The sequence below is a fragment of the Rhinolophus ferrumequinum genome, chromosome 5 (assembly GCF_004115265.2).
Source record: "Rhinolophus ferrumequinum isolate MPI-CBG mRhiFer1 chromosome 5, mRhiFer1_v1.p, whole genome shotgun sequence".
Classification (NCBI taxonomy): Eukaryota; Metazoa; Chordata; class Mammalia; order Chiroptera; family Rhinolophidae; genus Rhinolophus; species Rhinolophus ferrumequinum.
The window spans coordinates 9346675-9372725 of record NC_046288.1 but is presented as its reverse complement, the minus strand read 5'-3'; the positions used below and the strand labels follow the sequence as shown (position 1 = coordinate 9372725).

The 26051-nt window shown below is 35.6% G+C and overlaps 1 protein-coding gene across 3 annotated transcripts in view; it reads right to left on the bottom strand.

Annotated features, from left to right (window-relative positions):
• LOC117022452 (cytochrome c oxidase subunit 7B2, mitochondrial) overlaps window positions 1–26051 on the bottom strand; it is a 100412-nt gene that overhangs the window by 39368 nt on the left and 34993 nt on the right. Inside the window, exon 2 of one of the 3 annotated variants that reach the window (XM_033106526.1) lies at window positions 22039–22094. The exons of the other annotated variants lie outside the window; for them this stretch is intronic. The gene's annotated coding sequence lies outside the window, so the exon portion shown is untranslated. The remainder of the gene's footprint in view (window positions 1–22038; window positions 22095–26051) is intronic. 3 annotated transcript variants of the gene reach the window in all.

The window sequence follows — 26051 nt, the reverse complement described above, 5'->3', positions numbered from 1 at the left end:
TGATTCTCCTTTCATCTTTTCTCTGGATCCTTTATTAAAAATCCGAGTCCAATTAGTGCTCCCTGTCCAGTTACCATGGTCCAGTTATCATGCTTCCAACTTCTCCATCAAATACTTTATTTTATTGGAGTTAATATTTTTAAGATTCTCGTCTGTGTTGAGTCAATATTCCTGTAAAAGTCCCAGACCATAAATATTATACAATCATATCTTTACATTATCTTCCACTCTCCTGTCCCCTCTAAATATGTTTTGCACTTATAAATATAATATGTCTTTATTCTCAGATAATATGGACACTTTTTTCCATGTTCCCAGTGCATTGATACCACAATTGTTCTTGCTCAACAGCCAAAATTAAGGCTGTATCACTTGATTGCTTTTCCTACTTTCTAAGAGAAAACTGTCCACAAAGAAATTCAAAGATTTATTGCAGTTTACACCTCCCTCACTTATTAAAAATCAGAATGATACTTTCTAAAGCTATTTTCCCTACTGAATCTTGCCTTCATGCTATTTTTGAGTAGCTCTCTGTTAGGAAAATATCATCAATATATTCATTCCAAAAAACTCAAAATGCTACATGTTCAGTAAAGAATATGCTGCAAAAACTATTTATGTGTATGTGAGACTGCTTTAGCTGTTACAAAGTTCCTTCACATCTATTATTTTATTTCATCTGCATTACAGTTCTGCGTGGATGGAAGTGCAGTTACCCTTTGTAAGGAATATAATTAAGACTCACTGGAAGCCACTGCACAGTGCTTTGGGAAGAAAATCTCTCTTTAGCAATTTTGAGTGTTTCTGAAATTTAAATTTCTAATCAGTTCTTTTCTATGTTCTACTGAGAAGTGCGTAGGTTCAAAGAGTTATTCAAACATCTCATACACAAAGCATGTTCTGAAGCTTAGGAAGAAAACATGTGTGAAGAGGGTCTTGATGGGGTGACCCTCCAATTCTTCTCAATAGCAAAACTCTAATTTACTGAGATGATTAGAGAATCCGGCCTTCTTTCAGCTGCCCTAGTTTGAGGATTTTTCCCCATCTTCTTGTTTTTCTTTAAATTTCAGTGAGCCTGACTCCGCAACCAGACTTAGGTTTTTTCATGCTAATTTTGCTTTAACTTCATCATGTTTCCTCAAGAGGGGAAAGTAATTCACAAAGTGCTATTTACTCTGTGACCTAGGATTATGGCTTGATTATATAATTATTCAGAATGTTTGGAGCCTGTAGTTAGATAACGTATTAAAGTTGCCGACTAAAGAATGTCAGAGAGAAGTAAGAAAAAAAAGGTACAGGGAAAATGTCGATATTCGTATCATACTTGAGTTTATTCAGCATGTTATAGTGGCGAGATCATAGATTTTGGGAACTGATGGGCTGAAGTGTAAATACCAGCTTGGCTTTTGACCTTGTAGCTATACTTAAATCCCCAGAGCCTCAGTTTCCTCATCAATAGAAAAGAGGTAACAATTCTACCTGTACCACAAATTTTTGTTAGAATAGAATAAAATAATTCATGCAAATCACTTAGCAGAACACCTGGCTTTTGGTAAACATTTAAATAAGTGTCAGTTCCTTTCTAATTCTTTCCATTGTCCATCCATACAGAGGTCAAACAAAATAGACTCTAGCAAAGAATGGTAACAGGTTACCTATTAACCATTTAATCTGTATAACTGAAATTTAAAACTCACTAGCTTCCTCTCTATCCCCTTTCTTCCTGTCTCTTCTTTCAACTTCCAACCCATGCTTGGAAAAGTGAGAAAGAGTACAGAGAAAAATTGTATGTCAATTCTCAATTGTTCAATGCCCCTTTTATGTACTCAGTCACCTTTACTAAAGCAACTATTTATTAATCTCTTGCACATTCAGCATAACTCACATTATGTTCAGAGTATTGCAGTGAACTTTGTAAAGAATACCTGAGCATAGAAGACAGCATCCAACACTTGAAGCACCTTTTGGTGTAATGGAAAGGAAAGTAAGTACACAGAAATGTTTTCATTATTATGATCAGTACCCTCTGACATGGCACACCTATTTTATCATGGAAATGTGCCACCGACGGTGTATCAATCTTATCTGTGCCACAGACTTAGCACCTCTGTTCTGTGCTAACGCTTTCAGATGTGCCATTGCTGCAGACAGCACACACTTTATATGTTAATCACTCATCTGGCTTTCTTCCCCAAACACTGCAAACTTCAAAAATCAAGAGCCCAGAATTTCTATCTATTAATGTATATATGGGGCTGTAAATATATTACAGGATCTCCATAATTCTTTTGGAATGATGAACAAATAAATAAAATTTTTTAGAATTACTTTGACATGTGCATAATCACCTCAAATTTTACCGTTTTTAAAACAAAGCCCTTAAAAGTTGGCTTCTGTTGGCTGACAAATGGTAGAGTTTCTTGTATAACAGGAATTATTAAATGATTACTTTTCACAGAAAAACAATTGTAAGATGAGGGTAAATCTGATCTGGAGAATTCCAGATCGCCTTTATTCATCAAAAGCCCGCTCTGTAGCACGACTTCAGGGTCATGCCCCATTCATTTTTTTCTACATATGCACAGTAAACACCCGTCCTAAGGCCAGAAGTAGTATGGCATCCCAATCTCAGGTAGCTTACAGTACAGAGGCAGATAAATCAATAAAAGCAACAAATAAAAATTATAAACGCTAAACTTGACAAAGTGCAGAGTAGTGACTGGAAATCCTGATCCAGTCCCAAATGAGAGTTAGGATGATCACAGCCAAATTCCAGACCTTTCAAGGAAGTGTCTTCATTCCAACAGGAAACTATATCATTTCTCCAAGGCTGACTGCTAGGTATTCAGACTGAAATAATCTGTAATCTGATGGCATGCGTTTCGCCAACACATAACATCAGTTAGGGCGTGTGTCTCAAAAAGTAGTCCAATCTAAGTGAAGGTTAAAATTTATATTCAATAGCCCACCACATAAAATCACCCAGAATCGTTACAGTTGAAGCCTGGGAATCTGAATTTTAACAAATTCTTCAAGTAGGTTTTATGCATACTAAGGTCAGAGCCACTAACTTATGCTGACTTTATACTTAAAAACCACCTCTGAATTTCAAGCCTGGTTGTTGTAGTCGAAGCTCTTTTGTTCTGAATTCAATTCAAATATGGATTTTCAATTAACTATTTTTAAATTTATGTTGGAAACAACCAAAGAGTCATTCAATTAATTATTTTTAAAAAGATATCATTTAACTTCAATAGAAAATCATGAGGTAAAAGCCATGAGAGGCACTTTGAGAGACGCAACAGAGAGAATTCAGTCACTTTCATCAAAGAAAATATTAGATAGCATAGATAATGCCTTCTGACAGAAATTACTTTTCCAGAAGAAAACATAGCAGCAACATTCTTTGAAGTTCTCAGTGAGTCCCAAACTAACCTTAAATATATTTGGCTTTACATGTTATAGCCTATACTTGAACTGAGGTAAATTATGATACGGCACAATAGGCAAACGCTGATCACATAAAACAGTGTTTTTAGTGAAACAAGAACTCAGCTTGGAATATGGAGATCTGGTAGGTAGCTCTCCCATTTACTTTTTTATATTAAGCAGGTCATTTAATCCTTCTGAGCATTAAGTTCCCCAATCTTTAATATATGGACAACTACTTATACCACATTTGTAGAAAGGAGAATCAAAGTGAATAATGAGCATAAACAGCATAATCTCTGAAGTGTTATTCAAATGTCTAAGTTAAGTAATAATTATTGCCACAAATGTCAAATACTTGGGATTATAATGGAATATTGAAGGCGTCTCAATTGTTTAACTATATTATAAACTAAGCCTAGGAAACAGAAATTATGTCTAATATCCCTCTCACATTGCCAAAATTGCTGTCAAGTGTTTAATACATTTTAAGTACTGAATTCCTTCTGTTGCTTTTAATAGAAAATACGGGAGGTTCTGTTTCTCAAGGAGAGGCAACTAACAGGAACTGGATTCCTTTTACACAACCAACATGGGATATGCTTCAAAAATGAGAGGATTTGACTAAAAGAGCCCAAATTACAACATAAAAACTATGAGAGACCCCTAGGGAGACAAAAATATAACATGAATGGGATGCAGGTAGGGAGAGGACTATAGGGCATAGTGTAGGGGGAAAGTATCTATTTTTTACTTGTGTGCATATACCGTGTTTCCCCAAAAATAAGACCTAGCTGGACACTCAGCTCTAATGTTCTTTTGGAGCAAAACTTAATATAAGACCCAGTATTTATCATATTTTATTATGTTACATCATATTACATTATATTGTTACATTACGTTACGTTATATTATACTATACTATATTATATTATATTGTATCATATTAAATTATATTATATTAAAGACCCGGTCTTATATTATAGTAAAATAAGACTGGGTCTTATATTAATTTTTGCTCCAAAAGATGCATTAGGGCTGATTATCCAGCTAGGTCTTATTTTTGGGGAAACACAGTATATACACGAGGTCTGACAATTAGGTTCATGAACTAGCCACCATGCTAGTACAAACAGCTCAGTAAGGTTTCATAACCTTGGTATATCAGTGTCTCACAGCTGTGTTCATGTGGGTGTGTGGTGGTGTCTTGCTAAATGGCAGTCATTATTGTTGTTGCGTGTTTTTGTGTGATGTCATGAGAATGTCTGAGCTTAAATTAGAGCAATGAATAAACATTAAATTTATTGTTAAACTTGGCAAGAGTGGAAGTGAAATCAGGGATACAATAGTCCAAGTTTATGGAGAAAACGCCATGAAGAAAACGGCAGTGTACAAATGTATTAAACGTTTCTTTGAGGGGAGAGAATGTGTCACTGATGAAGAGAGGTCAGGGTGGCCAGTAATGAGCAGAACTGATGGACACATTGCAAACATTTGTCAAATTGCGCGTCAAAATCGTCAGCTGACTGTGAGAAGCATAGCAGACCAAGTAAATATCATTAGAGAAACAATTAGGAAAATCTTAACTGAAAATCTTGGCATTAGAAAAGTGTGTACAAAAATGGTCCTGAAGGAGCTCACCAATGAACAAAAGCAAAGGAAAGTCAAAGTTGGCCAAGAACTTTTGGAGAGACAAGGCGATGTTTTGGGCTGTGTTATCACTAGTGACGAATCACGGGTATACCAATGTGACCCTGAAACAAAGTGTCAAAGTGCACAATGGAAGTCAGCCAATTCTCCAGGATCAAAAAAGTTACATCCATCCAAATCAAGAGTCAAAAAATGATGTTGCTAAACTTTTTTGATATCAGAGGGATTATTCATTATGAATTTGTACCAACTGGACAAACAGTTAACCAAGTTTACTATTTGGAAGTGCTGAAAAGGCTGCATGAAAAAGTTAGACGAAAATGACCTGAACTTTTTGCCAACAATTCATGGCTCTAGCACCATGACAATGCACCAGCTCACAAGGCACTGTCTGTAAGGGAGTTTTTAGTCAGTAAACAAATAACTGTATTGGAATACCCTCCCTATTCACCTGATCTGGCCCCCAACTACTTCTTTCTTTACCTGAAGATAAAGGAAATATTGAAAGGAAGACATTTTGATAACATTCAGGACATCAAGGGTAATACGACGACAGCTCTGATGGCCGGCCATTCCAGAAAAAGAGTTCCAAAATTGCTTTAAAGGGTGGACGAGGCACTGGCATCAGTGCAGAGCTTCCCAAGGGGAGTACTTCAAAGGTGACCATAGTGATATTCAGCAATGAGGTATGTAGCAATTTTGCTAGGATGAGTTCACACTCTTAATTTTCTGACCGTGTGTGTGTGTGTGTGTGTGTGTGTGTGTGTGTGTAGTGTGTGTGGAGAGAGGGGGAGAGGAGAAGAGACTTTTAAACAACTGGCTCACATGATAGTAGAGGCTGGCAAGTCTAAAATTGGCAGCGTAAGCTGGCATGCAGGAAACCCAGGTAAGAATTGGTATAAACAGTCAAGTCTGAAAGCAATCCAAAGGCATGTTTTCCTCTTCCAGTCTTTTTTTTCTTTTAAGGACTTCAACTGATTGAATGAAGCCAACCCACATTATGAAAAGTAATCTGCTTTCGTCAAAGTTTAATGATTTAAATGTTAATATGATCTAAAAAATATCTTCACAGTGGCATTCAGAATGGTGTTTGATCAAGTATCTATGTACCATGACCTACCCAAGTTAACAAATAAAATTCACAATAAGTATGCTGTAAACTACAAAACACTAATGAAAGATATCAGAGAAAATCCAAATAAATGGAGAGCTATGCCACGTACACAGATTGGAAAGCTCAATATTAAGATATACATAAATTCTAACAAAATTGATCCATAAATTGAATGCAATCACAACCAAAATCCAGCAAGCATTTTTATAGATCTCGCCAAGCTAATTCTAAAATCCATATGGAAAGACAAAAATATATTTATTATATTTTACTGTCACTACTTTTATATAAATAAATAAAAATAAAAGACTAACCAAGCATTCCTGAAGAAGAAAAAGGTTGGACGACTCATAGTCCTCATTTCAAGACCAATTACAAAATAATTAAGACAGTGAGGTATTGGTGAAAGGACAGGAACAGATTAGTGGAGTAGAATAGAAAGCCTAGAAATAGATCCATATGAATATAGTCAATAGCTTTCGATAAAGCTGAAAAAGCAAATTAATGAGAAAAGGAAAGCCTTTTCACCAAATATTGCTGGAAGAGCTTACCATCCTCATTCAAAAAAAAAAACAAAAATAGGAACCTCAATGTACATCTCATACTGTATTTAAAAATTACCTCATAATGGATCATAGATGTAAATACAAAATATAAAACTATAAAATATTCAGAAAAAAATACATGTAAGAGAAAAGAAAGTCTGTAAGATATAGTGTTTTGTAACAAGTATTTTTATATGACGAAAGAAGAAAAAAACTTGGTTTAGGGCTTAATCAAAATTTAAAACTTGGTTTTGCAAAGGACACTGTTAGTAGAATGAAAAGACAAGCTACAGAGTGGAAGAAAATTTGCAAATCACATAGGTGATTAAAGACTTATATGTAAAATATATTAAAACTCAATAATAAGAAAAAACTCCACACCAATAAAGGAAAAAAGAAAAGAAGCAAAATATCTGAAGAAACATTTTACCAAAGATGTATACATGGTAAATAAGTATAGAAAAAGATTCTCAACATCCTTAGGCACTAGGAAAGTACAAATTTAAACCACAAGGAGACTGTGGTTTATACCTGTTAGAATGGCTAAAATTAAAACAAATGAACAAATCCTGACAAATCAAACTCTGGTGAAGATGTGAAACAACAGGAACTCTCATTCATTGATAATGGAAATTCCAAATGGTAGAGTCATTTTCAAAAACAGTTTGGCAGGTTCTTGTAAAGTTAAACATATACTTACCATAGAATCAAGCAAGTGTTAGAATAACAAAAAATCACTAACAATATGAAAGATTTGAACATGTGTGTTAATCAACTTGATGTAATTGACATTTATGGAACACTCCACACAATCGTGCAACAAGACAGATTATGGATCTGGACCAGAAAAGTAGTGACAGTAAAATTAAAACACTCATATCACAAAGATTATATTCTATGACCACCACACAACTAACTCAAAGATTATAGCAAAAAGATAATTGAAAATCAGTAACTCACTACTGGATTAAAAAATAACAACACAAGAATAACATATCAAAAATTTTGAGATGCATGTAATCAGTTCAAAGGAAAATTTTAGCTTAAAATGTATAAGTTCAATAATATAAGTTCATAATCTAAGAAGTTAAAATGATTGTGAATTAAGCCCGAGGTAATTATATACATATACTCTGTTTCCCTGAAAATAAGACCTAGCCGGACAATCAGCTCTAATGCATCTTTTGGAGCAAAAATTAATGTAAGACCCAGTATTATATTATATTATATTATATTATATTATATTATATTATATTATATTATATTATATTATACCTGGTCTTATAGTAAAATAAGACCGGGTCCAAAGGCAGAAATTGACTGCAAAGGGTCATGAGGGAAATTTTTGGTGTGAAGGAAATTTTACATATCTTGATTGTGGTGGTGAGCACACATACATTTGTCAAAAGTCATCAAATTGCACCCCTGACAAGGATACATTTTACTGCATATAAAGTATAACTGTTTAAATTTGGCTAAAAAAGACATAAAACAAAAAGCTAATGAATCTGACAGAACATAAAGAAGAATTTCTGTTTAATAAATTCTATAAACCAAATTAAAAGAAAGATTAAAGAGTAGGAGGAATATTTGCGAAGCCTAAAACCAACAAAGTTTTAAATCCAGAATTTTAAGGAACTCCTAAAAATCAACAAGGAAAAGACAGAAAACCGAAAAGAAAGAGTGGATAAAAAGCTATGTATATGAAAAAGAGGCTCATATTCCCTACTAAAGTAATACAAATTTCAAATTACCAGTTTTCAAATTGAGAAAAATCAGAAAGTTACATAGTATCAAATGTTAGAAAGTATAAGGGTGAAATTAAGCTGCCAGGCCTGTAAAATGGTTCAGCCATTCTGCCAAGCAATCAGGAAGTACTTAGTGAAATTCTATGTGCACGTGACCTACAAAACCTTCTTGTGACAATAAGTGTGATCATAAAGACAAGACAAGGAAAATGTGCTATGTGCATGAGATGGAAGTCAAGGCAACAGAAAAACAGAATTAGATGCACAGAGCAGAATTAATAAATCATAAGAAAAAATAGTGCTGAGTAGAAAACCTATTAAAACAGGTAAAATGATTCAATGTCATTTATGTAAACTAAAACCACATGAATACACACATATACAGAGTAATGCTATTTAATTTTCAAAGATACATTTAACTCAAAATATAATAGGAGCTTGAGTGGAGAGGAATGCCAGTGGAAACAAGGAATCAATTAAGAAGTAATGAAAAAAGGGGGGAGGGAAGGAAGCCTTGCATAGACTGACATCAGAGAAGTATAATTAATTCTCTGCATGTAAAGGAAACAATTGTTTGTGCGTGTTCATGCTTCTTAACATTTTTGTAATGTTGTGTCCATATATCTATATCTGAACTGTTACTCCTTTTTCAAGTGATGAGTAAACCATGAAGACACCAGCAGTATTCTAAGCATGTGCTTTGGATTACTCTTTCCACATTTCAAAATGGACACAGCATTCCTTGGGGAGCATCAAAGGATCATTTTGTCACTACTTTTTCCCCCTCTAAAGGGAATATATTTATTTTTCATGATGTGTGACATACTGCCAAAACTCATCTTGTTTTTAAATTAAAAAATATGTCATGAATCTTGATTCAGTTTATTTAAACATAATGAAGTAACATTTCTCATTGAGTAACAATCATTTGGTGACCGTGGAGTAAGTGTATCTCATGCTGTCTAAGAATAATCTGTTTACAAATCCCTCAGAGATCTATTTTCTACCTCAACATGCACCCACATTTAATCTTTTGCAAAAAATGTTGCTACCTATGTTTACATGTTCAATTTTTCAGGTAAAATTCTGTTAGTAATTGTTTAAGAAAAGAGTGTCATCATAAGCTCTTTCTCTAGTGGCGAAGATAAGACATACAAGAATAACTATAAGAAAAGCAATGTGTCATAAATGACACACCATCCTTTGGAGAATGAAGAAATTATTTAAAAAGGGGATCAGAGAAGCTTTCTGGGAGAAATCACATTTGAGCTAGACCTTGAAGTTAGGGAAAATTTAGGTATTCTGAGATCGAGGGGCAAGACGTTCCAAGTAAAGAGAATAAAGAGAGGTAGGAAAATAAAGAGTATGCAAAGGAACCACAAGTATTTCAGTTCACACAATGAATTGTACCACAGGGGGAGCTATATGACAGTAAGATGAAGTTGAAGGGCAGATCACAGATAAAGTATTTTGAATTTTATTACATAAAATTTGGGTAAAAGGTAATGGCATATCAGAAACAAGTGAGGAACATTAATCAGTTGCATGAAAAGAAATGAAATGAAATGGATGTGACATAAAATGAAATGAGTATGACATGGTACGCCATGACACGACATGAAACAGGGAGACTGGTTACAATGTTACGACAATTGTCCTACAACTGTATAGTGGTTACCAGAGGGAAGAGGAGGGAAAAGTAGAAAAGGGTAAAGAGCATCAAATATATGGTGACAGAAGGAGATATGACTTTGGATGGTGAACACACAATGCAACGTACAGATGATGCATTACAGACTTGTACACTTGAAACCTATGTAATTTTATCAACCAATGTCGTTCTAATAAATTTAATGAAAACCAATCATGAAACCCTGAAACAGGGATGCTATAAGAATGGAGAGAAGAGGAACAATGCATACAGGGACAATTTTCTAGGCAATGGGAAGCAGTTGGGTCAGGGGGGTAAGTAGTGAGTTAAAATGACTAAGTTTTTTCTTAGTCTAAGTGACTGGTAGTGCACTGTATTCATTGCTAGAAAGGAGAAAAGAAGGAAGATCGGGTGTGAGATTATATACATATGTATATGTGTGTATACACACACACACACACACACACACACATACATATATATGTGTGTGTGTGGCTGGTACAGAAGTGCCGTTCAAAACGTTAAAAATAATTGCAAAAACCACACTTTTGCACCAACCTAATACACACACACACACACACACATATATACATACGTATACATATAAATGTATATATGTGTATATATGTGTTATGTATATATATGTGTGCGTGTGTATAGATATAGATATATATATATATATACACGCCCCTGGTTACTGCTAATACGATTTGGTCTTTGACCCCAGTTCCTAACACAGATCTTCTAAAACGCTTATATTTTCCTGAATGATATGAATGTCTGACACAGAATTCCTGAACACCCTTGGAATGCCCTGTATGACAGAAACATCTTTTGTTCTAATGAGGTGATTCTTGGTGGGCTCCTGGATGGGCGCTGGTCACTGGAAAGACCAAGTCATGCTCAGAAGCTTGAAACTTCAACACTACCCACCATTCTCTGGAAAAGGAAGAGGAGCTGAAATTCAGTTAACAATTGATCATGCAAACATGATGAAGCCTCCATTAAAATCCTAAAAGTACAAGGTTGGGAGAGTTTCCAGTCTGTGAACACATCTACATGCTGGGAGGGTGGCACACCCCCGACTCCACAAGGACAAGCAGCTCCTTAGCTTGGAACACTTCCTCATCTGGTTGTTCATTTGTATTCTTTAAAATATCCTTTATAATAAATTGGCAATGGTGAGTAAACTGCTTCCCTGGGTTCTGTCAACCACTCTAGCAAATTATCAGGCATAAAGAGTATGCTGTGGAAACCTCTGATTAGAAGCCAAATCAAACAGAAGTTGTGGGTAACCTGGGGACCTACTACTTGCAACTGGCTTCTGAAGTGGGGGCAACTTGTGGGACCAAATGCTTAGCCTATAGGGTCACTGCTAACTCTGTTAGTATCAATTCTGAACTAATGCTGGAGAATAGGTTAGTGTGGGTGGGAAAGCCACATATTTGGTCCCCAGAACAGTAATCGAGAGGACATAGGAGTTTTTCCTTTCCAGAAATCAGGTTTATCAGAAGATAAGTAAATGTATTCTGGACATAATGAGTTTGAAGTGTCTACAGGAAATAGTCAAAGGGCAATTGTACGGGTTAGGGTACTGCCAGTTGCTGTGCCAGAAGAACCTTGGCATCTAAGTGGGTTAGCACAAGAAATGTTTTTTGTTTTGTTTATTTTGCTCAAGAAAACCCTAGTAAGGATGTAGGATGGATGGGGAGAGAGAGAGAGTCTGCTCCACAGAAATACTGGAACATTGTCTGAAAAGTTTCTACCATGTTTAACATACGGCTTCTACTGTTTTCTCTGGACAATGGGAGGCATTTTCTTAAATTAGAGTAGAATTCAAATTTGTAGTTGACCTTTCAAAAGAGAAAGTATAGAAAGAGTATGGTCAAAATACACACTCCTAGAGATCATACACTTTTTGAACTAAGATTCAATAGGAGAAGTAAGACTCAGACACTCAGTGTCACTAAACATAATGGAAGGGTTTCAAGAAAGAAGAGGTAACAAACCGTATCAAATCATGAAAAGTGGGGCAAGGTAGAGAAACAGAGAAAAATTAATGAGAATTGATGGCTATGTGACCATTGTCACTTTATAATCATGTGAACTTAATAGTTTTGGGAGGAGAAACCATATGAAAAGAGATGAAAGTATAAGTAAACTGTCAGTAGCTTCAGTTCATGTAGATTTAATCTTTGTAGATAACAGCAATTTAAGCAAAAAGAGGAGTGTGCGCAAGAATGTTGAATGTTGAAGATATAGTGAGTTACAGTGAACGTTGTTTGGTTGACAAACTGGAACGCCATGAAAACATTTCAAGTAAGAAGATAAAAATCCAGTTCAAAAGAAGAGTATAAATATGTAGCTCTAAACTGTAGAACTGATAAGCAAGGTCAAAGAAAAGGTGAAGAATAAGAGAGTTGGAAGAATAACTGGAATAAAACACGTAAGAAATCTAGAAAAAGCAATCAAATGGACAAGAACAAAATTCTTGCAAACAACATGTGACTTCTTTATGAAATATTAAAATGATTGAAAAATAAAAATAAAATGAAAATATGGAAAGATATACATATTCTTGGATGGGAGCACTCAACATCATAAAGACAGTAATTCTTCCTGTCAAGTCAAGCTATAGTGTAATATGATTGCAATTTTAAAATGTCAGCAGGGTTTGTTTTGTTTTGGAAAGCTAGATATGCTGATTCTAGAGTTTAGATGGTAAAACATACAAGCACGAAAAACTGGGAAATTTATTTAAAAAGACAAAAAGTATGGGAACAATACTCCTCTAAAATGTTAAAACATTTTCAGGTGCAACAGCTAAATCAAGGTAATGTTAAGCACAAATATATGTCAATAACAAAAAAACTGAAAATAACTCATTTGGAAGTCGTGCATATGATAAAGGCAGCTTTGCCAATTGATGTTAAAAAGATGGATTTTTCCATAAAATACGCTAGGACAACTAGGTCGCCAATGTGATTGCTCTGACCCATCTTTCTTTCCCAAGTATTTTACTCTAATTATTATCCCAACGCCTTTCTTTTTCATCTTGATTATGACTTTGCCTCATCAGTCCGACAGCATAAATTCTAAATAAATCAACCGTTTAAGTATATAAAATGAATATGCATAAAATTACTAAAAGAAACCATGAAAGTTTTTAAAAATACTCTCACCTAGAAACCATTCTATTCACTAAAAACAAGATTTTTAAAACAAGTCGCTTCATTTAAAAAACAACGAATGGCAAAATCCTATAGGGATAATATCAAAAGACAAGCAAATTAAGAAAAGTAATACCAACTAATATCACAGGCAATGTACAAATCTCCACATCCTTTGCAAATAATCCCTCAAAAGAAAAATGGCCAAGTATATAAACTGATAATTCATCAAAATGAAAATATGAAAGATTCTTAAACATGAAAAAATTCTCAATCGTAATAAGGGAAATACAAGTCTAAAGTAGACTGAGAACATCTTTTTTTTTTCCCTAATAGATTGGTAAAGACTCAAAAATTTGAAAACACACTGTGTTGATGAGAAACGTGTAAGGAAGCGGGTGTTCTCACATATTGCTGGTGAGAATATGTATGACAGTATAACGTAAAGGAAAATTTGGAAGCATCTATCCAAATTACAAATGCACATCATTTTTACCTTCAGGTATACTTGCACATAGACACAACTGTATGCGCAAGGCTATTTGTTGCAACTTTTCTTCATTATAAATTCATCTATTGAAAAATACTTTTAACAAGTAAGATTTGAAAGTATTATTTTCAATAAAATTTTAATTGGAAACTTTAGTCATCTAGAATTTTCGTATCCCATTAGTGACATAAAGTGGCAAATGACACACATGAAAAAATGGTATTAGACAATTCCCTTGCAAATATATACCTATACCTTTTTCATCTTTATCTCTTTACATGACTATACAATGAGAAATCTTCTTCAGAGTAGAAGTTTCCAAGTGCAAAGAAAGATTCACTTATGACTGATATTAAAGGAGAGAAGATAAGGATAGCATTAGTTGAAGATGCTCAAAAGTGACTGACTGACAAAGGAAATTCAGCTCGATTTTTATCAAAGATCCAATTAATTAGAATACTGTTCTCTAGGCATTCTATTTAACCAAGTTTTTCAATATTGCAATTTAGTTATAGAAAATATCTGCAGTATATTTCCAAATATTCTATTTCCTAATAGATTATCTTTCAAGTAATGCCCATTTGGTTATCCTTCTTTATTGGTCACTTGGTTGCCATTCTTTATTGATACTGGAAGGCAGCTGTGAGTTTACTAACCAACCTTAATTAGAAAAAGATTTGAAATTTTTCAAATTGTTCCTGGCTCCCAATTCATACTGCATTAATCTGCTCAGGCTGCTATAACAAAATATGATAGACTGTGTTGCTTAAATAACAGAATTTATTTCTCACAGTTCTAGAGGCTGAGAAATTAGAGATCAAAATGCCAGCAGATTTGGTGCCTGGTGAGAGCTTTCTTCCTGGTCTGCAGTGTGCATAGGTTACCTCACTGTCCTCACATAGAGCTCCAGTCTTGTTCTCTTCTTACACTGATTGTAGTTATAATTCTTACACTACTAATTCTAATTCCATTATGGGGGCTCCACCCTCATGACCTCATCTAAACTTAGTCACCTCTCAAAGGCCCCACCTCCTAATACCATCCCATTGGATGTCAGGATTTCAACATATGTCTTTTGGGGGAACACAAACATTCAGTTCATAACGCATACTTTGCAATTATATTTAATTTGAAGTCATCACACAAACCTTAAACACATTTCGAAGAATCATTTCATTATAAGAGTTGTTACTCTGCACAATTTTATTGAATATTTTTAAATTTTTTCATATACCGGTATGTATCAGACTCACCTGGAGGAGGCTGTGCAACATAAAAATGAGATCCAAACATACAAGTATAGATACAAATTACTGAAAGCAATTAACTTGGCTTCTGTATACATGAAAACTACTGGCATTAAAAGAAAATTTCTTCCTATATAAATAATCTTATGAGAATACTAGAAAGTTTAAGAAATAATCGACCTCTTTAAATTAAACTCCTATGCATATTCATAACTAATTCTTGATTATTATATGTCCCTGATCTCTTTTGAAAATCTAATGCAATCTTCAAGTCATATTCATCAAATATTAATGGCTCACTATAATCATGCATTTGTTTATAAAAATCAGGAATGTATGATTTCGGTAATAAGATTCATCATCAGGAGGAAATGGTACTGTTAGAAAAGCAATGACAATTCAGTATCCAATAAGGGTTTTTTGAAACATTCTGCTTTATGTGTTCCTATACTGCCTCATGCAGTTTGTTGCTACATTTCAAAAATACCAAACAAGGTAACGTATGGAAAGGAACAGTAATAATAATAAGCCATAGAAAATATTTATAAATGAAGAAAGATACGAAAGGTCAGAACTCCTCATTGTGAAAGACTTAGGCTGAAATATCATAAAGAACACATGGATAAGGTAAACGTGGGTATTAACTGAATCCTGGATGCGTAGAAAGTAAATCTTCTTTAAAAGTGCACTACGGTGTTTCACAGATGCAGCAAAGCAGCCTGCCTACCACAAGCAAAATAGTTTCAAGAAAAATTTAGGTAAATTTATACATTCTAGATCAGAATCAAATTATAAAGGAAAGGTAAAAGGAATTTAAGTCACATCCCTATTCTATGGCATTTGACATCATGCAAAGTAATTACGCTGCCTCAGATGTAGCACTTACAATGTAAAAAAAACATGAATGAACTAGCTATATCTTACATGAGAAATAATTTATATCATTTACAATATTACATTATACATTATTATTATGTATTTAAATATATGTGTACTAAAATGCAAACAATATTATATATAGATGTAGATATTTCAGAAAACCACTCTCAAATTTAATTAGATGAGGCAATGGGCATTCCTTATTAGATGAAGAGTACAGATAGAATATGGTCATAGAAGCCAAAATACCTGGTACCTACGTGAGTTCTCTGTTTTGTTTTGTTTTTTTCCCCCCAGGAAAATGGGGTTTGCGCCATAGAAGGGCATCTATAATTCTCTATCAGACCCTGGTGGTCATGCATCAAAGCATAACTTAGTCCATTAATCCTGGGTAGAGTAAAAATAGGGAGTAGTTTGTGAGAGCACAAACATGTCTTGATGCTTTATTGGTGTTTATAGCTTCTCTCAAGTGTGTGAAAGAATGGAAATGATCAGTCCTTATTATTCAAACCTGGATCAATGGCAGCTTTCCTTTTATTCATGTGGGAAAACCTTGTGTGTCACAGTTAGAACAAATGGTAATGTGCTCAAATTTCCTTCTGTAGCTATCCCAAGGCCTGAAATCCCAGAAATGTTATTCCACATTGACTTTGCCTTTCCAGGGTTATTTTTTTATTTCAAAATCTGGACCCCAAAAAATCACAAGATCAAGCACTGAAATCAATGCCAATGTCCCTGGACCCTCTTTTTGAATCAGTTCTTTGAGCACTTAATGCTTTTTTAAAACAACAACTGATTATAATTTTTATGCTTTATTTTGAAACTATTTTCTCATTTTAACTCCTCTGAGTTGCCATAATTTTATAAATACTGTCCTTATTATAATCTGCTCTGGCTTTCCTCACAGACATTGTTGAGAGTCCCAGAGTAGAGCAGCCTATTTTCACGCTCTCTTGAGGAGGCTTGTTCCCTAGCCCTCTCTCATTGTGAGTTTGTTCCGGGCTGTCGGCTGCCTGATGTTTTGATGTCTCTCTCCACTAACTAACTCTTGCCTTCCAACCACTGAGCTTTATAGTTTCTTGTTTACTGCCTTCCTTGTTACTGCGCTTGGCTTACTGCTTCAGTTTGTGTCAACAGAATCCTTGGCAACTTCCTGTGTCATTTCTTGCCCTCCCTCTACCTCGCCCCCGCCCCCCCATAGATTGCTTTTCACCAATTTGTCTTTCCAAAGATAGCCTGTCAGCAGTTCAAAGTGTGGATTTTACCTCTGGTCTCCGAGACTGTTCATTTTAATTATTAGTAAGAGGCAGCAAGGCTGACACATAAAAGTAAGTGACCACCTACACTGTGTCATTGAAAAGGCACAAGGATTAAGTCCTTCCTGTGCAGGTTGCCTGAAATCCCAGATGAGACATTCGTTTCTCTGATTTCAAAAATGTCAATATTTTAGGAAAGCTTGATCAAGCTGCAAATACTCTCTTCTGCTTAACCTTAGGTTTTTCTACATATGCTATGGTGGTACTTACTAGATTATATATTCTATCTTATATTGCACTGCATTGTATATTGTAATTATTTGTATGTCTCTGTGGCCCCCCTCCCCCATGAAACTGTAAACCATTTTCACAGAATGGTGTTCCAGTCTTTATGCCTTAGAGCCTAGGGTAGTACAAGGTGACAGTAGGTCTCAATACATGGTTGTCGAGTTAACAAATATAAAATATAAGTGGAGAGGTAAGAAACGTACACTGGTAACTTCTAATGCATTTGTTTTAACTGTAATACTAATAAGTATTAGTTAGGGAATTGAGTCAGTTGATACAACAGAAAATCCAAATAGCAATGACTTACACACAAGATGGGAAATTTTTCTCATGTAATAAGAAGCCCAGGGGAAGGAAAATACTGGTATCGATTTGGAAGTTCAAGGATGTCATAGCTAAAATCTCAGTAATAATCATGTCCTTTTAATGATGCAAGGTGGCTGCTCCAGTTCCAGTCATCATGTGTAACTTCCAGGAATGAGAAAGAAAGGGCCAGAAGGAAGACAAGGCAATATCTACATCAAGAAAGCAGAACCTTCCCAGAAATTCCATCTGATTTCTCTTTATATTTTTCACTGAACAGAATAATGACAGATTGTCTCCCATAGCAACAAGAAGAATGAGAAAATAGGGGCTTATAGTTCCTTTCTCTCCCTTTTTTTTGTTTTTGTTTCTTTGTTTGTTTGGTTGCCTGCAATGATACCGGGATTCCACAAGTAAGAAGGAGAGGAGAGTGAATATTGAGTAAGTAAGCCACGATGAAGCTCTGTCACAGAGGCATACTGAGTATATGAATGCTGAGAGACTCGATGTAACGGGAAACGAGTCAACATAAATGAGAGAGCATATGACGTCAACCAATGGCTGCTTCCCCATCCTGCCTAATAACAGGAGACTGGGATCAGGCATTTTGATCCATACACTTTAAAGCCTGATTGAGGGATGGGCTTCCCAGGAATCCTAACACAGTATATTTCTGTTTTTCATTCAGCTTCTTCATGGGCTTCACAAATAAATGTTTTCCGGAGCATTTTCTATCTATCTGGCACTATGATACATGCAGTCATATAATACTTGCCTTCAAGCTGCCCACTTTAAACTGGTCTTTGCAGTGACAGACTGAGTATAGGGTCTTTCAGGGTCTTGAGTATAGGTTAACTTAGATGTGGTGTGTGCTTGCGGAGTGGGAGTTTTGTTGGGAAAGAATTGTCATAGGAGGAGAAAAAGGAGCCCAGCACCGAAAGAAGTGCAGAACGGTGTTAGTGGCGTAGAGCATTAGTGCGTAAAGGCACAGAAGGCAAAGAAAGGAAAAAGCATTCTGGGATTTATAATTTTTTCAGTGGCTCAAAGCACAAAATTCAAAGGGCAAGGACAATGGTAGTGAGACAAATAAGAAGAGAGGTAAGCAAGAACCAAATAGTTGCTTTGCTAAGCAAGAACCAAATTAATGAGACACAAAATAATTTTAAGCTATTATTAGGTCTATGCTTTAGGAAAATTATTGTGGTCCCCCTGGCGACAACTTATTGGAGACAGGTAACATTAGAGAGAGAGAATTCAGCGAAGGGACTATTCCAGTTGTTCAAGTGAAAAATATGAGGGCCTAACCCAAAACAACATCAGAGAATTTGGAAAAATAGGTACTGATTCCATAGACATTAAACAAGTCAAAGTTAAAGAACATATTGAAGAAGTGTGTGTGTGTGTGTGTGTGTGTGTGTGTAGTGGGCAGGCAGGGGGAACAAGTGTAGATGTGGAGCAGAAATGAGGGTAGAAAACTAAGACAACTCCCAATTCTTCAATCATTCATTGATTCAACGATGATGATTGAGACGACTTTCCTAAGGATGGCATATGTTTGGGTTAATGTGCTACCTCAGTAAGATATAATAATATACACACTTGTTCATATTAACACCTATGCATCTGACCCAAGAATAACATGAAACAAAATCAACAAGGAAACAGTCCCTCAGCCATTGAAACTGAAGTCACTGAGCCAAATGCCATTCAATGTGCTCTTCAATCATAGTTGAACAGCCTACTTTCTAGAGCAATTCTCAAGGACCAAGGGGATAATATGAAACACCAGATTTTACTAAGCAAAGAACAAGCCTGTTCATAGCATTTTTCTACTTAGTAGACTTCAAAACAACTTATTAACAAAATGAGAAACTTATTACATCAGCATCTGTAGCAATTGAAGAATAAAATCCGAAATCTAAAATATCAGGAAAAAATTCTTAAACCATGAGAAAAATGATGCACCTTCACGGAGGTAATCCAAATAATTATATACTTAAATAGAATAGCATGGCACATAGGCATAGTTTATGTTCCCAGTTCCAGAGAAAACCAACAGAAATGGTGAGTTGAAGTATGCAACAGTTTCTAAAATTAGCATTTTATTATCCTGCCTTTATATTATGTATAAATGTACCTTAAGGTTCACTAAACCAATAGTCCTGTCACTGCTTGTACCAGCTCAATCATGCTAAGAAAAGGAATCTCTTAATGAGTTTGAAAAAACTGTGCAGAAAAATAAATGCCAAAGTCATCCTGGTTTCCAGATGAGAAGAGCATCCATGCTGCAGGATCCACTTCCCCTTTTAGAAAAGATTGGTTTTTCCCTATGTCAATGCCTTGTGAGATTATTTGACCTTAAGATCAATGAAATCAAATTAGCAGAAACGAGTAAATATGATTAAAACAAATGCACAGCATCCTGGTGATGAGCTCACTTTAAGTCAGAAAGACCTCGATTAGAGTCTTGGCTTTTGCATTAATCAGGTTTCTTAACCTCTCTAAGCCTCATCAATAATATAGAAATATTACCTAGTTTACAGAATTTTTGTGACAAGTAAATAAATGCTCATGAGGCACCCAGCCTCAAATCTGGCTTATAATATGTCTTAAATCCATATTAATGTAAAGGATGAATTAACAATATCCTGTGAAGTAGTGACTTTTATAGCAGAAGACACTGAGGCTCTGCAGGATCAGTGACTTGTCCAAGGTCGCAGTGCTAATACATACAAGAACCAGGATTCAAACACAGTTATAGTATTGTAGGTTCATTGCTCTGATGTGTCTGTACTCTACATTTTAGAAGATATCCTTTCAACACGCCAGGACTTAATATAAATATTGCACTGAGCTTAAGGCAGAATTGAATGAGAGAGGGAGCATAAAGAAAAAAAATGAAAGTAAAAACTGTCTACTGCAAACGGTTCAGTATTATAACCCTGCAAATGACGAAGTTTAGAACATAGAACCTATGAGAAACCATCAAAATAATTTAGTCTGGAGAAGAGAGAGTAGGGGAAAATAGAATTGCAATTATCAAATTTACAGATTGTAGTTTAAAATATTATGCGCACTTTCACTTTGCAAGGATGGTTTAATTATTGCCAAAGGACTACAGATTAAATGCAAGGAAATATGGTAGTTGTAAAATAGGTACTATGCTGACAATTTTGAATGAGAATTTAAGGGACTGGGGTGATTTGAGCGGATAGATAAGAGCTCTACTTATGATTCAGGGATGAATTGTGTTTAAATGTGCAAGTTTTGTGGTTATAGGGGGACTGCTGGGTGGTAAGAAAAATCTCAAAACGTGGGTTAGTTTTTTTCACACCATGAATATTTAAAACACAAAATATGTCTGAATTTTCATGTTTAATTATTAAAGTGCCCATGAGTTTACCAGAAAGAGACTGCAATTTGTCACTTAACCATACCATCACAGGATTTGATCACCCTGTAAAATTTTATCTAAACATATAATTTTACATTTACAACTTGATATGTTATTGGTTATTACCTTAAACTGAACAAGTTTAGGGATGAGACAGTCCCAAATTCTACTCTCTAGTTGACCACTGACTACAGATATAACCATGGATAACAGCAAGAAAAAAAACTAATTCAGATTTCCAGGTAGTTACACACCATATTGACAAAGTCAATCTACCATTTAAAAAAAAATGCCCATCCCCATGTAATAGCAAAATTAAGTTTTAAAAATGTCTAAATGTCTCATAAACATATGATTATACAATCACACCAGGGGGCGCTCTTAACACTGAAATGATGGATGACATTTTAAACACGTGGTAATCTCAGCTGGCCAAAATGAAAGATTTTTGTAAGCATGTAGTACTCGCATCAAGTGCTTATCTCTCCAAATTGTTTGCTGACAAAATACACATTCGCTTTTGCATTCAACTGTTTATGTTGTTAAGACTAAGTGTATTAAGTAAAACATTTTCTGCTGATAGGAAGTATCTTACTTTGAAAACATCTGTTTATTTGGACTGGCATCTGTCTTATTCTTTCTGTTGTTGGGCTAATTCTGAATAATAGAGTGCTTAAGAGTACATACAACTTTAAAAAACGGTTTCATTGTCAATTTTATTTTTTATAAAATTTCCTACCCGACCTTCAGATTTCTTTTGTTTTGTTTGTTTTCATTTATAAAAAAGGGGAGATTCTCCAAGTTATCTAAAATTGACACTACTAGTGAAATTCTAATCTTGACAGTGTGGCCCTTTTCCATATTTTCTCATTACCTAGTAGGAATTCTGAAGTTCAGATGCTCTCCTCAGAAAGTTCAAGGTTCAGGTTCCTAAAAATATAATTAGAAAATCAGTGTGAGGCTTCAAGAAAATAGTAAGACAAAAGATAAGTGTGGGCTATATTACCCAGAGAAAACTCACGCTATACTACTACGTTAACAGTAATATTTTTATATAAATGTACCTGATTTTAAAAACTTTCAGAAATAACTTAAAGTTGAAAGGAAAGCTTCACAAAGTATGGTGAAAGGAAGAAGACATAGCTATTTATCTTCCTATTGTGAATAAGGAGTTTATAAAATTTTCTAACCAATGTAGAGGAGATCACCCCTTTTTTTCTATCAGCTGCCTCTATGAGTCACCATGTACCTGTGCCCAAGCTCAAATAGGGAGCATTCTAGCCAAGGTTCACCTAATATACATGAAGAGTAGGTAGCTACTTATTCAATATAAGTTCAAGGGAATAGGCATGAACCTTTCTACTGTTTGTGCCCTAAATCAACTCAACAAGCATATTAATGTCTTAAATCCTGTTGATAGGAAAGGAAAAAACCATTCTATAACAAGAGTGCTGGTATAAAGTAAAAATACACCTGGAGAAAATAATACATTTATCTACTACTTTAGACCAAAGTATATGTGAATGATGGGAAGTCCCACCTATGCAGAAACAGATTTTAACACAGTTTTTGAGGATATGGGGGAGAAGGCAAAAAAAAAAAAAAAAAAAGAACATAGGATGAAAAGAGGACAGACCACAGAGGAGCAAAACCTGCAGGAAGAGTATGTTAGGAGAGGAGCCTGGTGACTACCATTACCTGTGTTACTTTGGAGTAAAACAAGTCCTGAGAGGCAATACTTGACATGAAGCAATCTGGTATATGGCAAAGCCGCATGAGTTTCCATCGACAGCAAATGAGAGAGTGGTGGTATTGGGGTTCCATGTGGTCCCTCTGTTACAAGCAGGCCCTGAGCCAGTTGCTAGAAAATAGAGCTAGAGTTTACTGCCCACTAGGACTGGAATGGTTGCCAGGGAGCCACCAAGTGACCTATCTTTTACATCACGTTCTAGTACCACATGAAGATGAGGATACTAACCAAGAAATGGCAAATTTTACAAAAAGTTTGATAAACTGGATGAAAGAATAGGAAGAGTCAAGGAAAACACAAAGATTTTTTTATCTGAGCAACTGAAAGGATAGAGCTCCCATTAAGTGGGACCGGGAAACTATGGAAAAAGCAGGTTACTGGGGGAGAAAATTATTTTTATTCGGACATGTCCATTACATATACCCAAGAGGAGCAATACAAAGCAAGCAGTTGGCTGTATTAGAGTGGAGTTTAGATATGGAAATCAAGCTCTACCTACAAAACTGAACATCGTCCACTCACTGACAGTATTTAAACAATGAGATACAAGAGTGCAGAGAAGAGAGAAGGCAGAAAGACTAGCCCGAGAGTAGGTAGTCTCCTACGTGACTCCATAATCCCTGCCTCCTGGTGGTCATGTCCTTCTATGATTTCTAATCCCTACTGTGTGGGCAGCACCTGTAACTGGTTTCTAACCAAAAGATTATGTGCAGGATATATATGAATTACATTGTGTGATCACATTATGACATTATATAAAATTATAGCACGCATTTTGCTGAAGTTTTTCCTTTACTAGCTGACTTTTGTGAAAGCAAGCAGCCATGTTGGGGAACCCACCTGGCAAATAACTGAGGGCAGCATCTAGAAACTGAGGGCAGTCTCTAACTGGCATTTCATTAAAGGGTCCAGCCTCCAGCCAACAAGATAATGATGCCCTCACTACTATAGAATTCAAGAAAATAAATTCTACCAACAACGAGTAAAACTGGAAATAAGTCCTTCTCTAGCCAAGCATTCAGATGATACCCCAAAATCCGGTGACAACTTGACTGCAGTCCTACAGATGACCTAGTTAAGCTGTGCCCTGACTTCTGACCCAAAGAAACTATGAAATACTAAATGTGCTTTAAGCCCCTAAATTTGTGGTAATTTGTTATGCACCAATAGAAAAGTAATGCAAGTCCCGAGTTACTACATTTAGATACCGAGGAAAGAGGAAAGAGCCAAGAAAAAAGGACCAAGAAAGAGAGGCCAGAGAGGTAGGAGGAAGCCCAAAGGAAAAGCATTTTTCCAAGAAGTTTATTGCCAGCTGCCTCGGAGAAATCAGAAACAGAAAACAAAGAGCAAAGGGAAAGCTGAGTCTGCTGACCTGCTAAGGGCTCACAGGCGATCACAACTGAAAGGGATATGAGAAACCAAATGGAGTCACCCCCTTCCAGCCTTGGGGTGCTCTACCCTTCCCCTTCCTAGGAGAAAGTGATAAAAGGCACGGGAATTGGTAGAAGGCAAAAAGCGTTCAGTTCTTTCTGCTCTAGATGATCACTCACTCACAATATGATTAGTCCTTGCATTTAATGACTTACCGTTATTTCTTAGCAATGATGAAGTTCCCTGCATTTTTTCTGAGGGGGTAGGGTCCTTGTTATACAGCCAGCTCATAATCACCACTCAAAGGGACACGAGAGAAGCCAGGTCGTGTCACCTTCATCCCAGTGTACTTCCGAAGAGAGAGTGGTAAGAGGCAACGCTAAGTAAATGACATGCAACCTTATTAGGCTCCCCAGAAAACCCAATTAGTGCCAGAGTTGTGTTACTTCACAATTTATAAGGCTTTGGAAGTTGGTATTCCAAAACTGACTAACACTTAATACCAATCAAAGTCAGCTCATTTTAATTACTAAATAGCTAACATAACCTATTTTTAAACTTTTCATTGTCATTAGACATGTTTAGATTGGCTTTATTTTTTTAAATGAATACAGCCAAATATAATGAGTATGTAGTATGTGAAAGGTCTGAATTAACTAGGTATAACTCAGTGAAAGAGAATGCTCTGCTACTTTTTGTACATCTATAATTTGTGTACAAACTTATACTATTTATGCAAGCATTGTCACACAACGAAAGACTCTATTATGCCCTAACGTGATTAGTACTCAGCTTTTACTTAGATTTATCTAAAGTGAGCATCCTATTTTCCTATAATGCTTTGAAATCAATTTCTTCTCCATTCATTCAATGAAGATGTATTGAGAACTAACTTAGTTACATAGAGAGGCAAACTGGATTAAAAAAAATAGACGAAAGTTCAAGTTTTTGTTTTATAATAATGTCCAAAATGTGTCCCTTTTCTTTTATGTCCTCAATATTCTCTCTCTTTCTCTCTCTCTCTCCCCCCAGCCCCTGCGTGCGTGCGTGCGTGCGTGCGTGTGTGTGTGTTGCAGACCCCTGAAAAACAGAGGGGTAGGAGTCTTGACCCTCTGCAATTGAAAAACTGAAAAACCAAGTATAACTTTGACTCCCCCAAAACAACTCAGCCCTCGGTATCTGCAGGAGATTGGTTCCAGAACTCTCTGTGGATACCAAAACCCACAGATGCTCAAATCTCTTACTTGAATGGTGTAGAACAAAGCATACAGGCATCCCTCAACATCTGCGAATTTTGTTATACATCAGCAGTTAGGTGAATCCACGGATGCAAAACACACTGACACTGTATTTATTGAAAAAACATCCACATTTAAGTGGATCCACACTGATCAAATGTGTGTTGTTCAAGGGTCAACTGTGCGTGTGCATGTGTGTTAGGCAGAGTAAATGTAATATATATACACACACACACACACACATGCATACCAAGGGTGCCAAAAAAATGTATACACATGACTTGTATTCATCTTTTGTTACCGGTATATATTGAGTATTACAGTTTTAACAGTTTTTTCCTTTCTTAAAATGTGTATACATTTTTTGGCACCGTGTGTCTGTGTGTGTGTGTGTGTGTGTGTACATGTACACACACATAATGAAAAACACACCCCAATATTAATATATGTAAATATTAATATATATACACACATATATATACACACAGACACACACACTACACACACACTGTACATATTTATCTACAT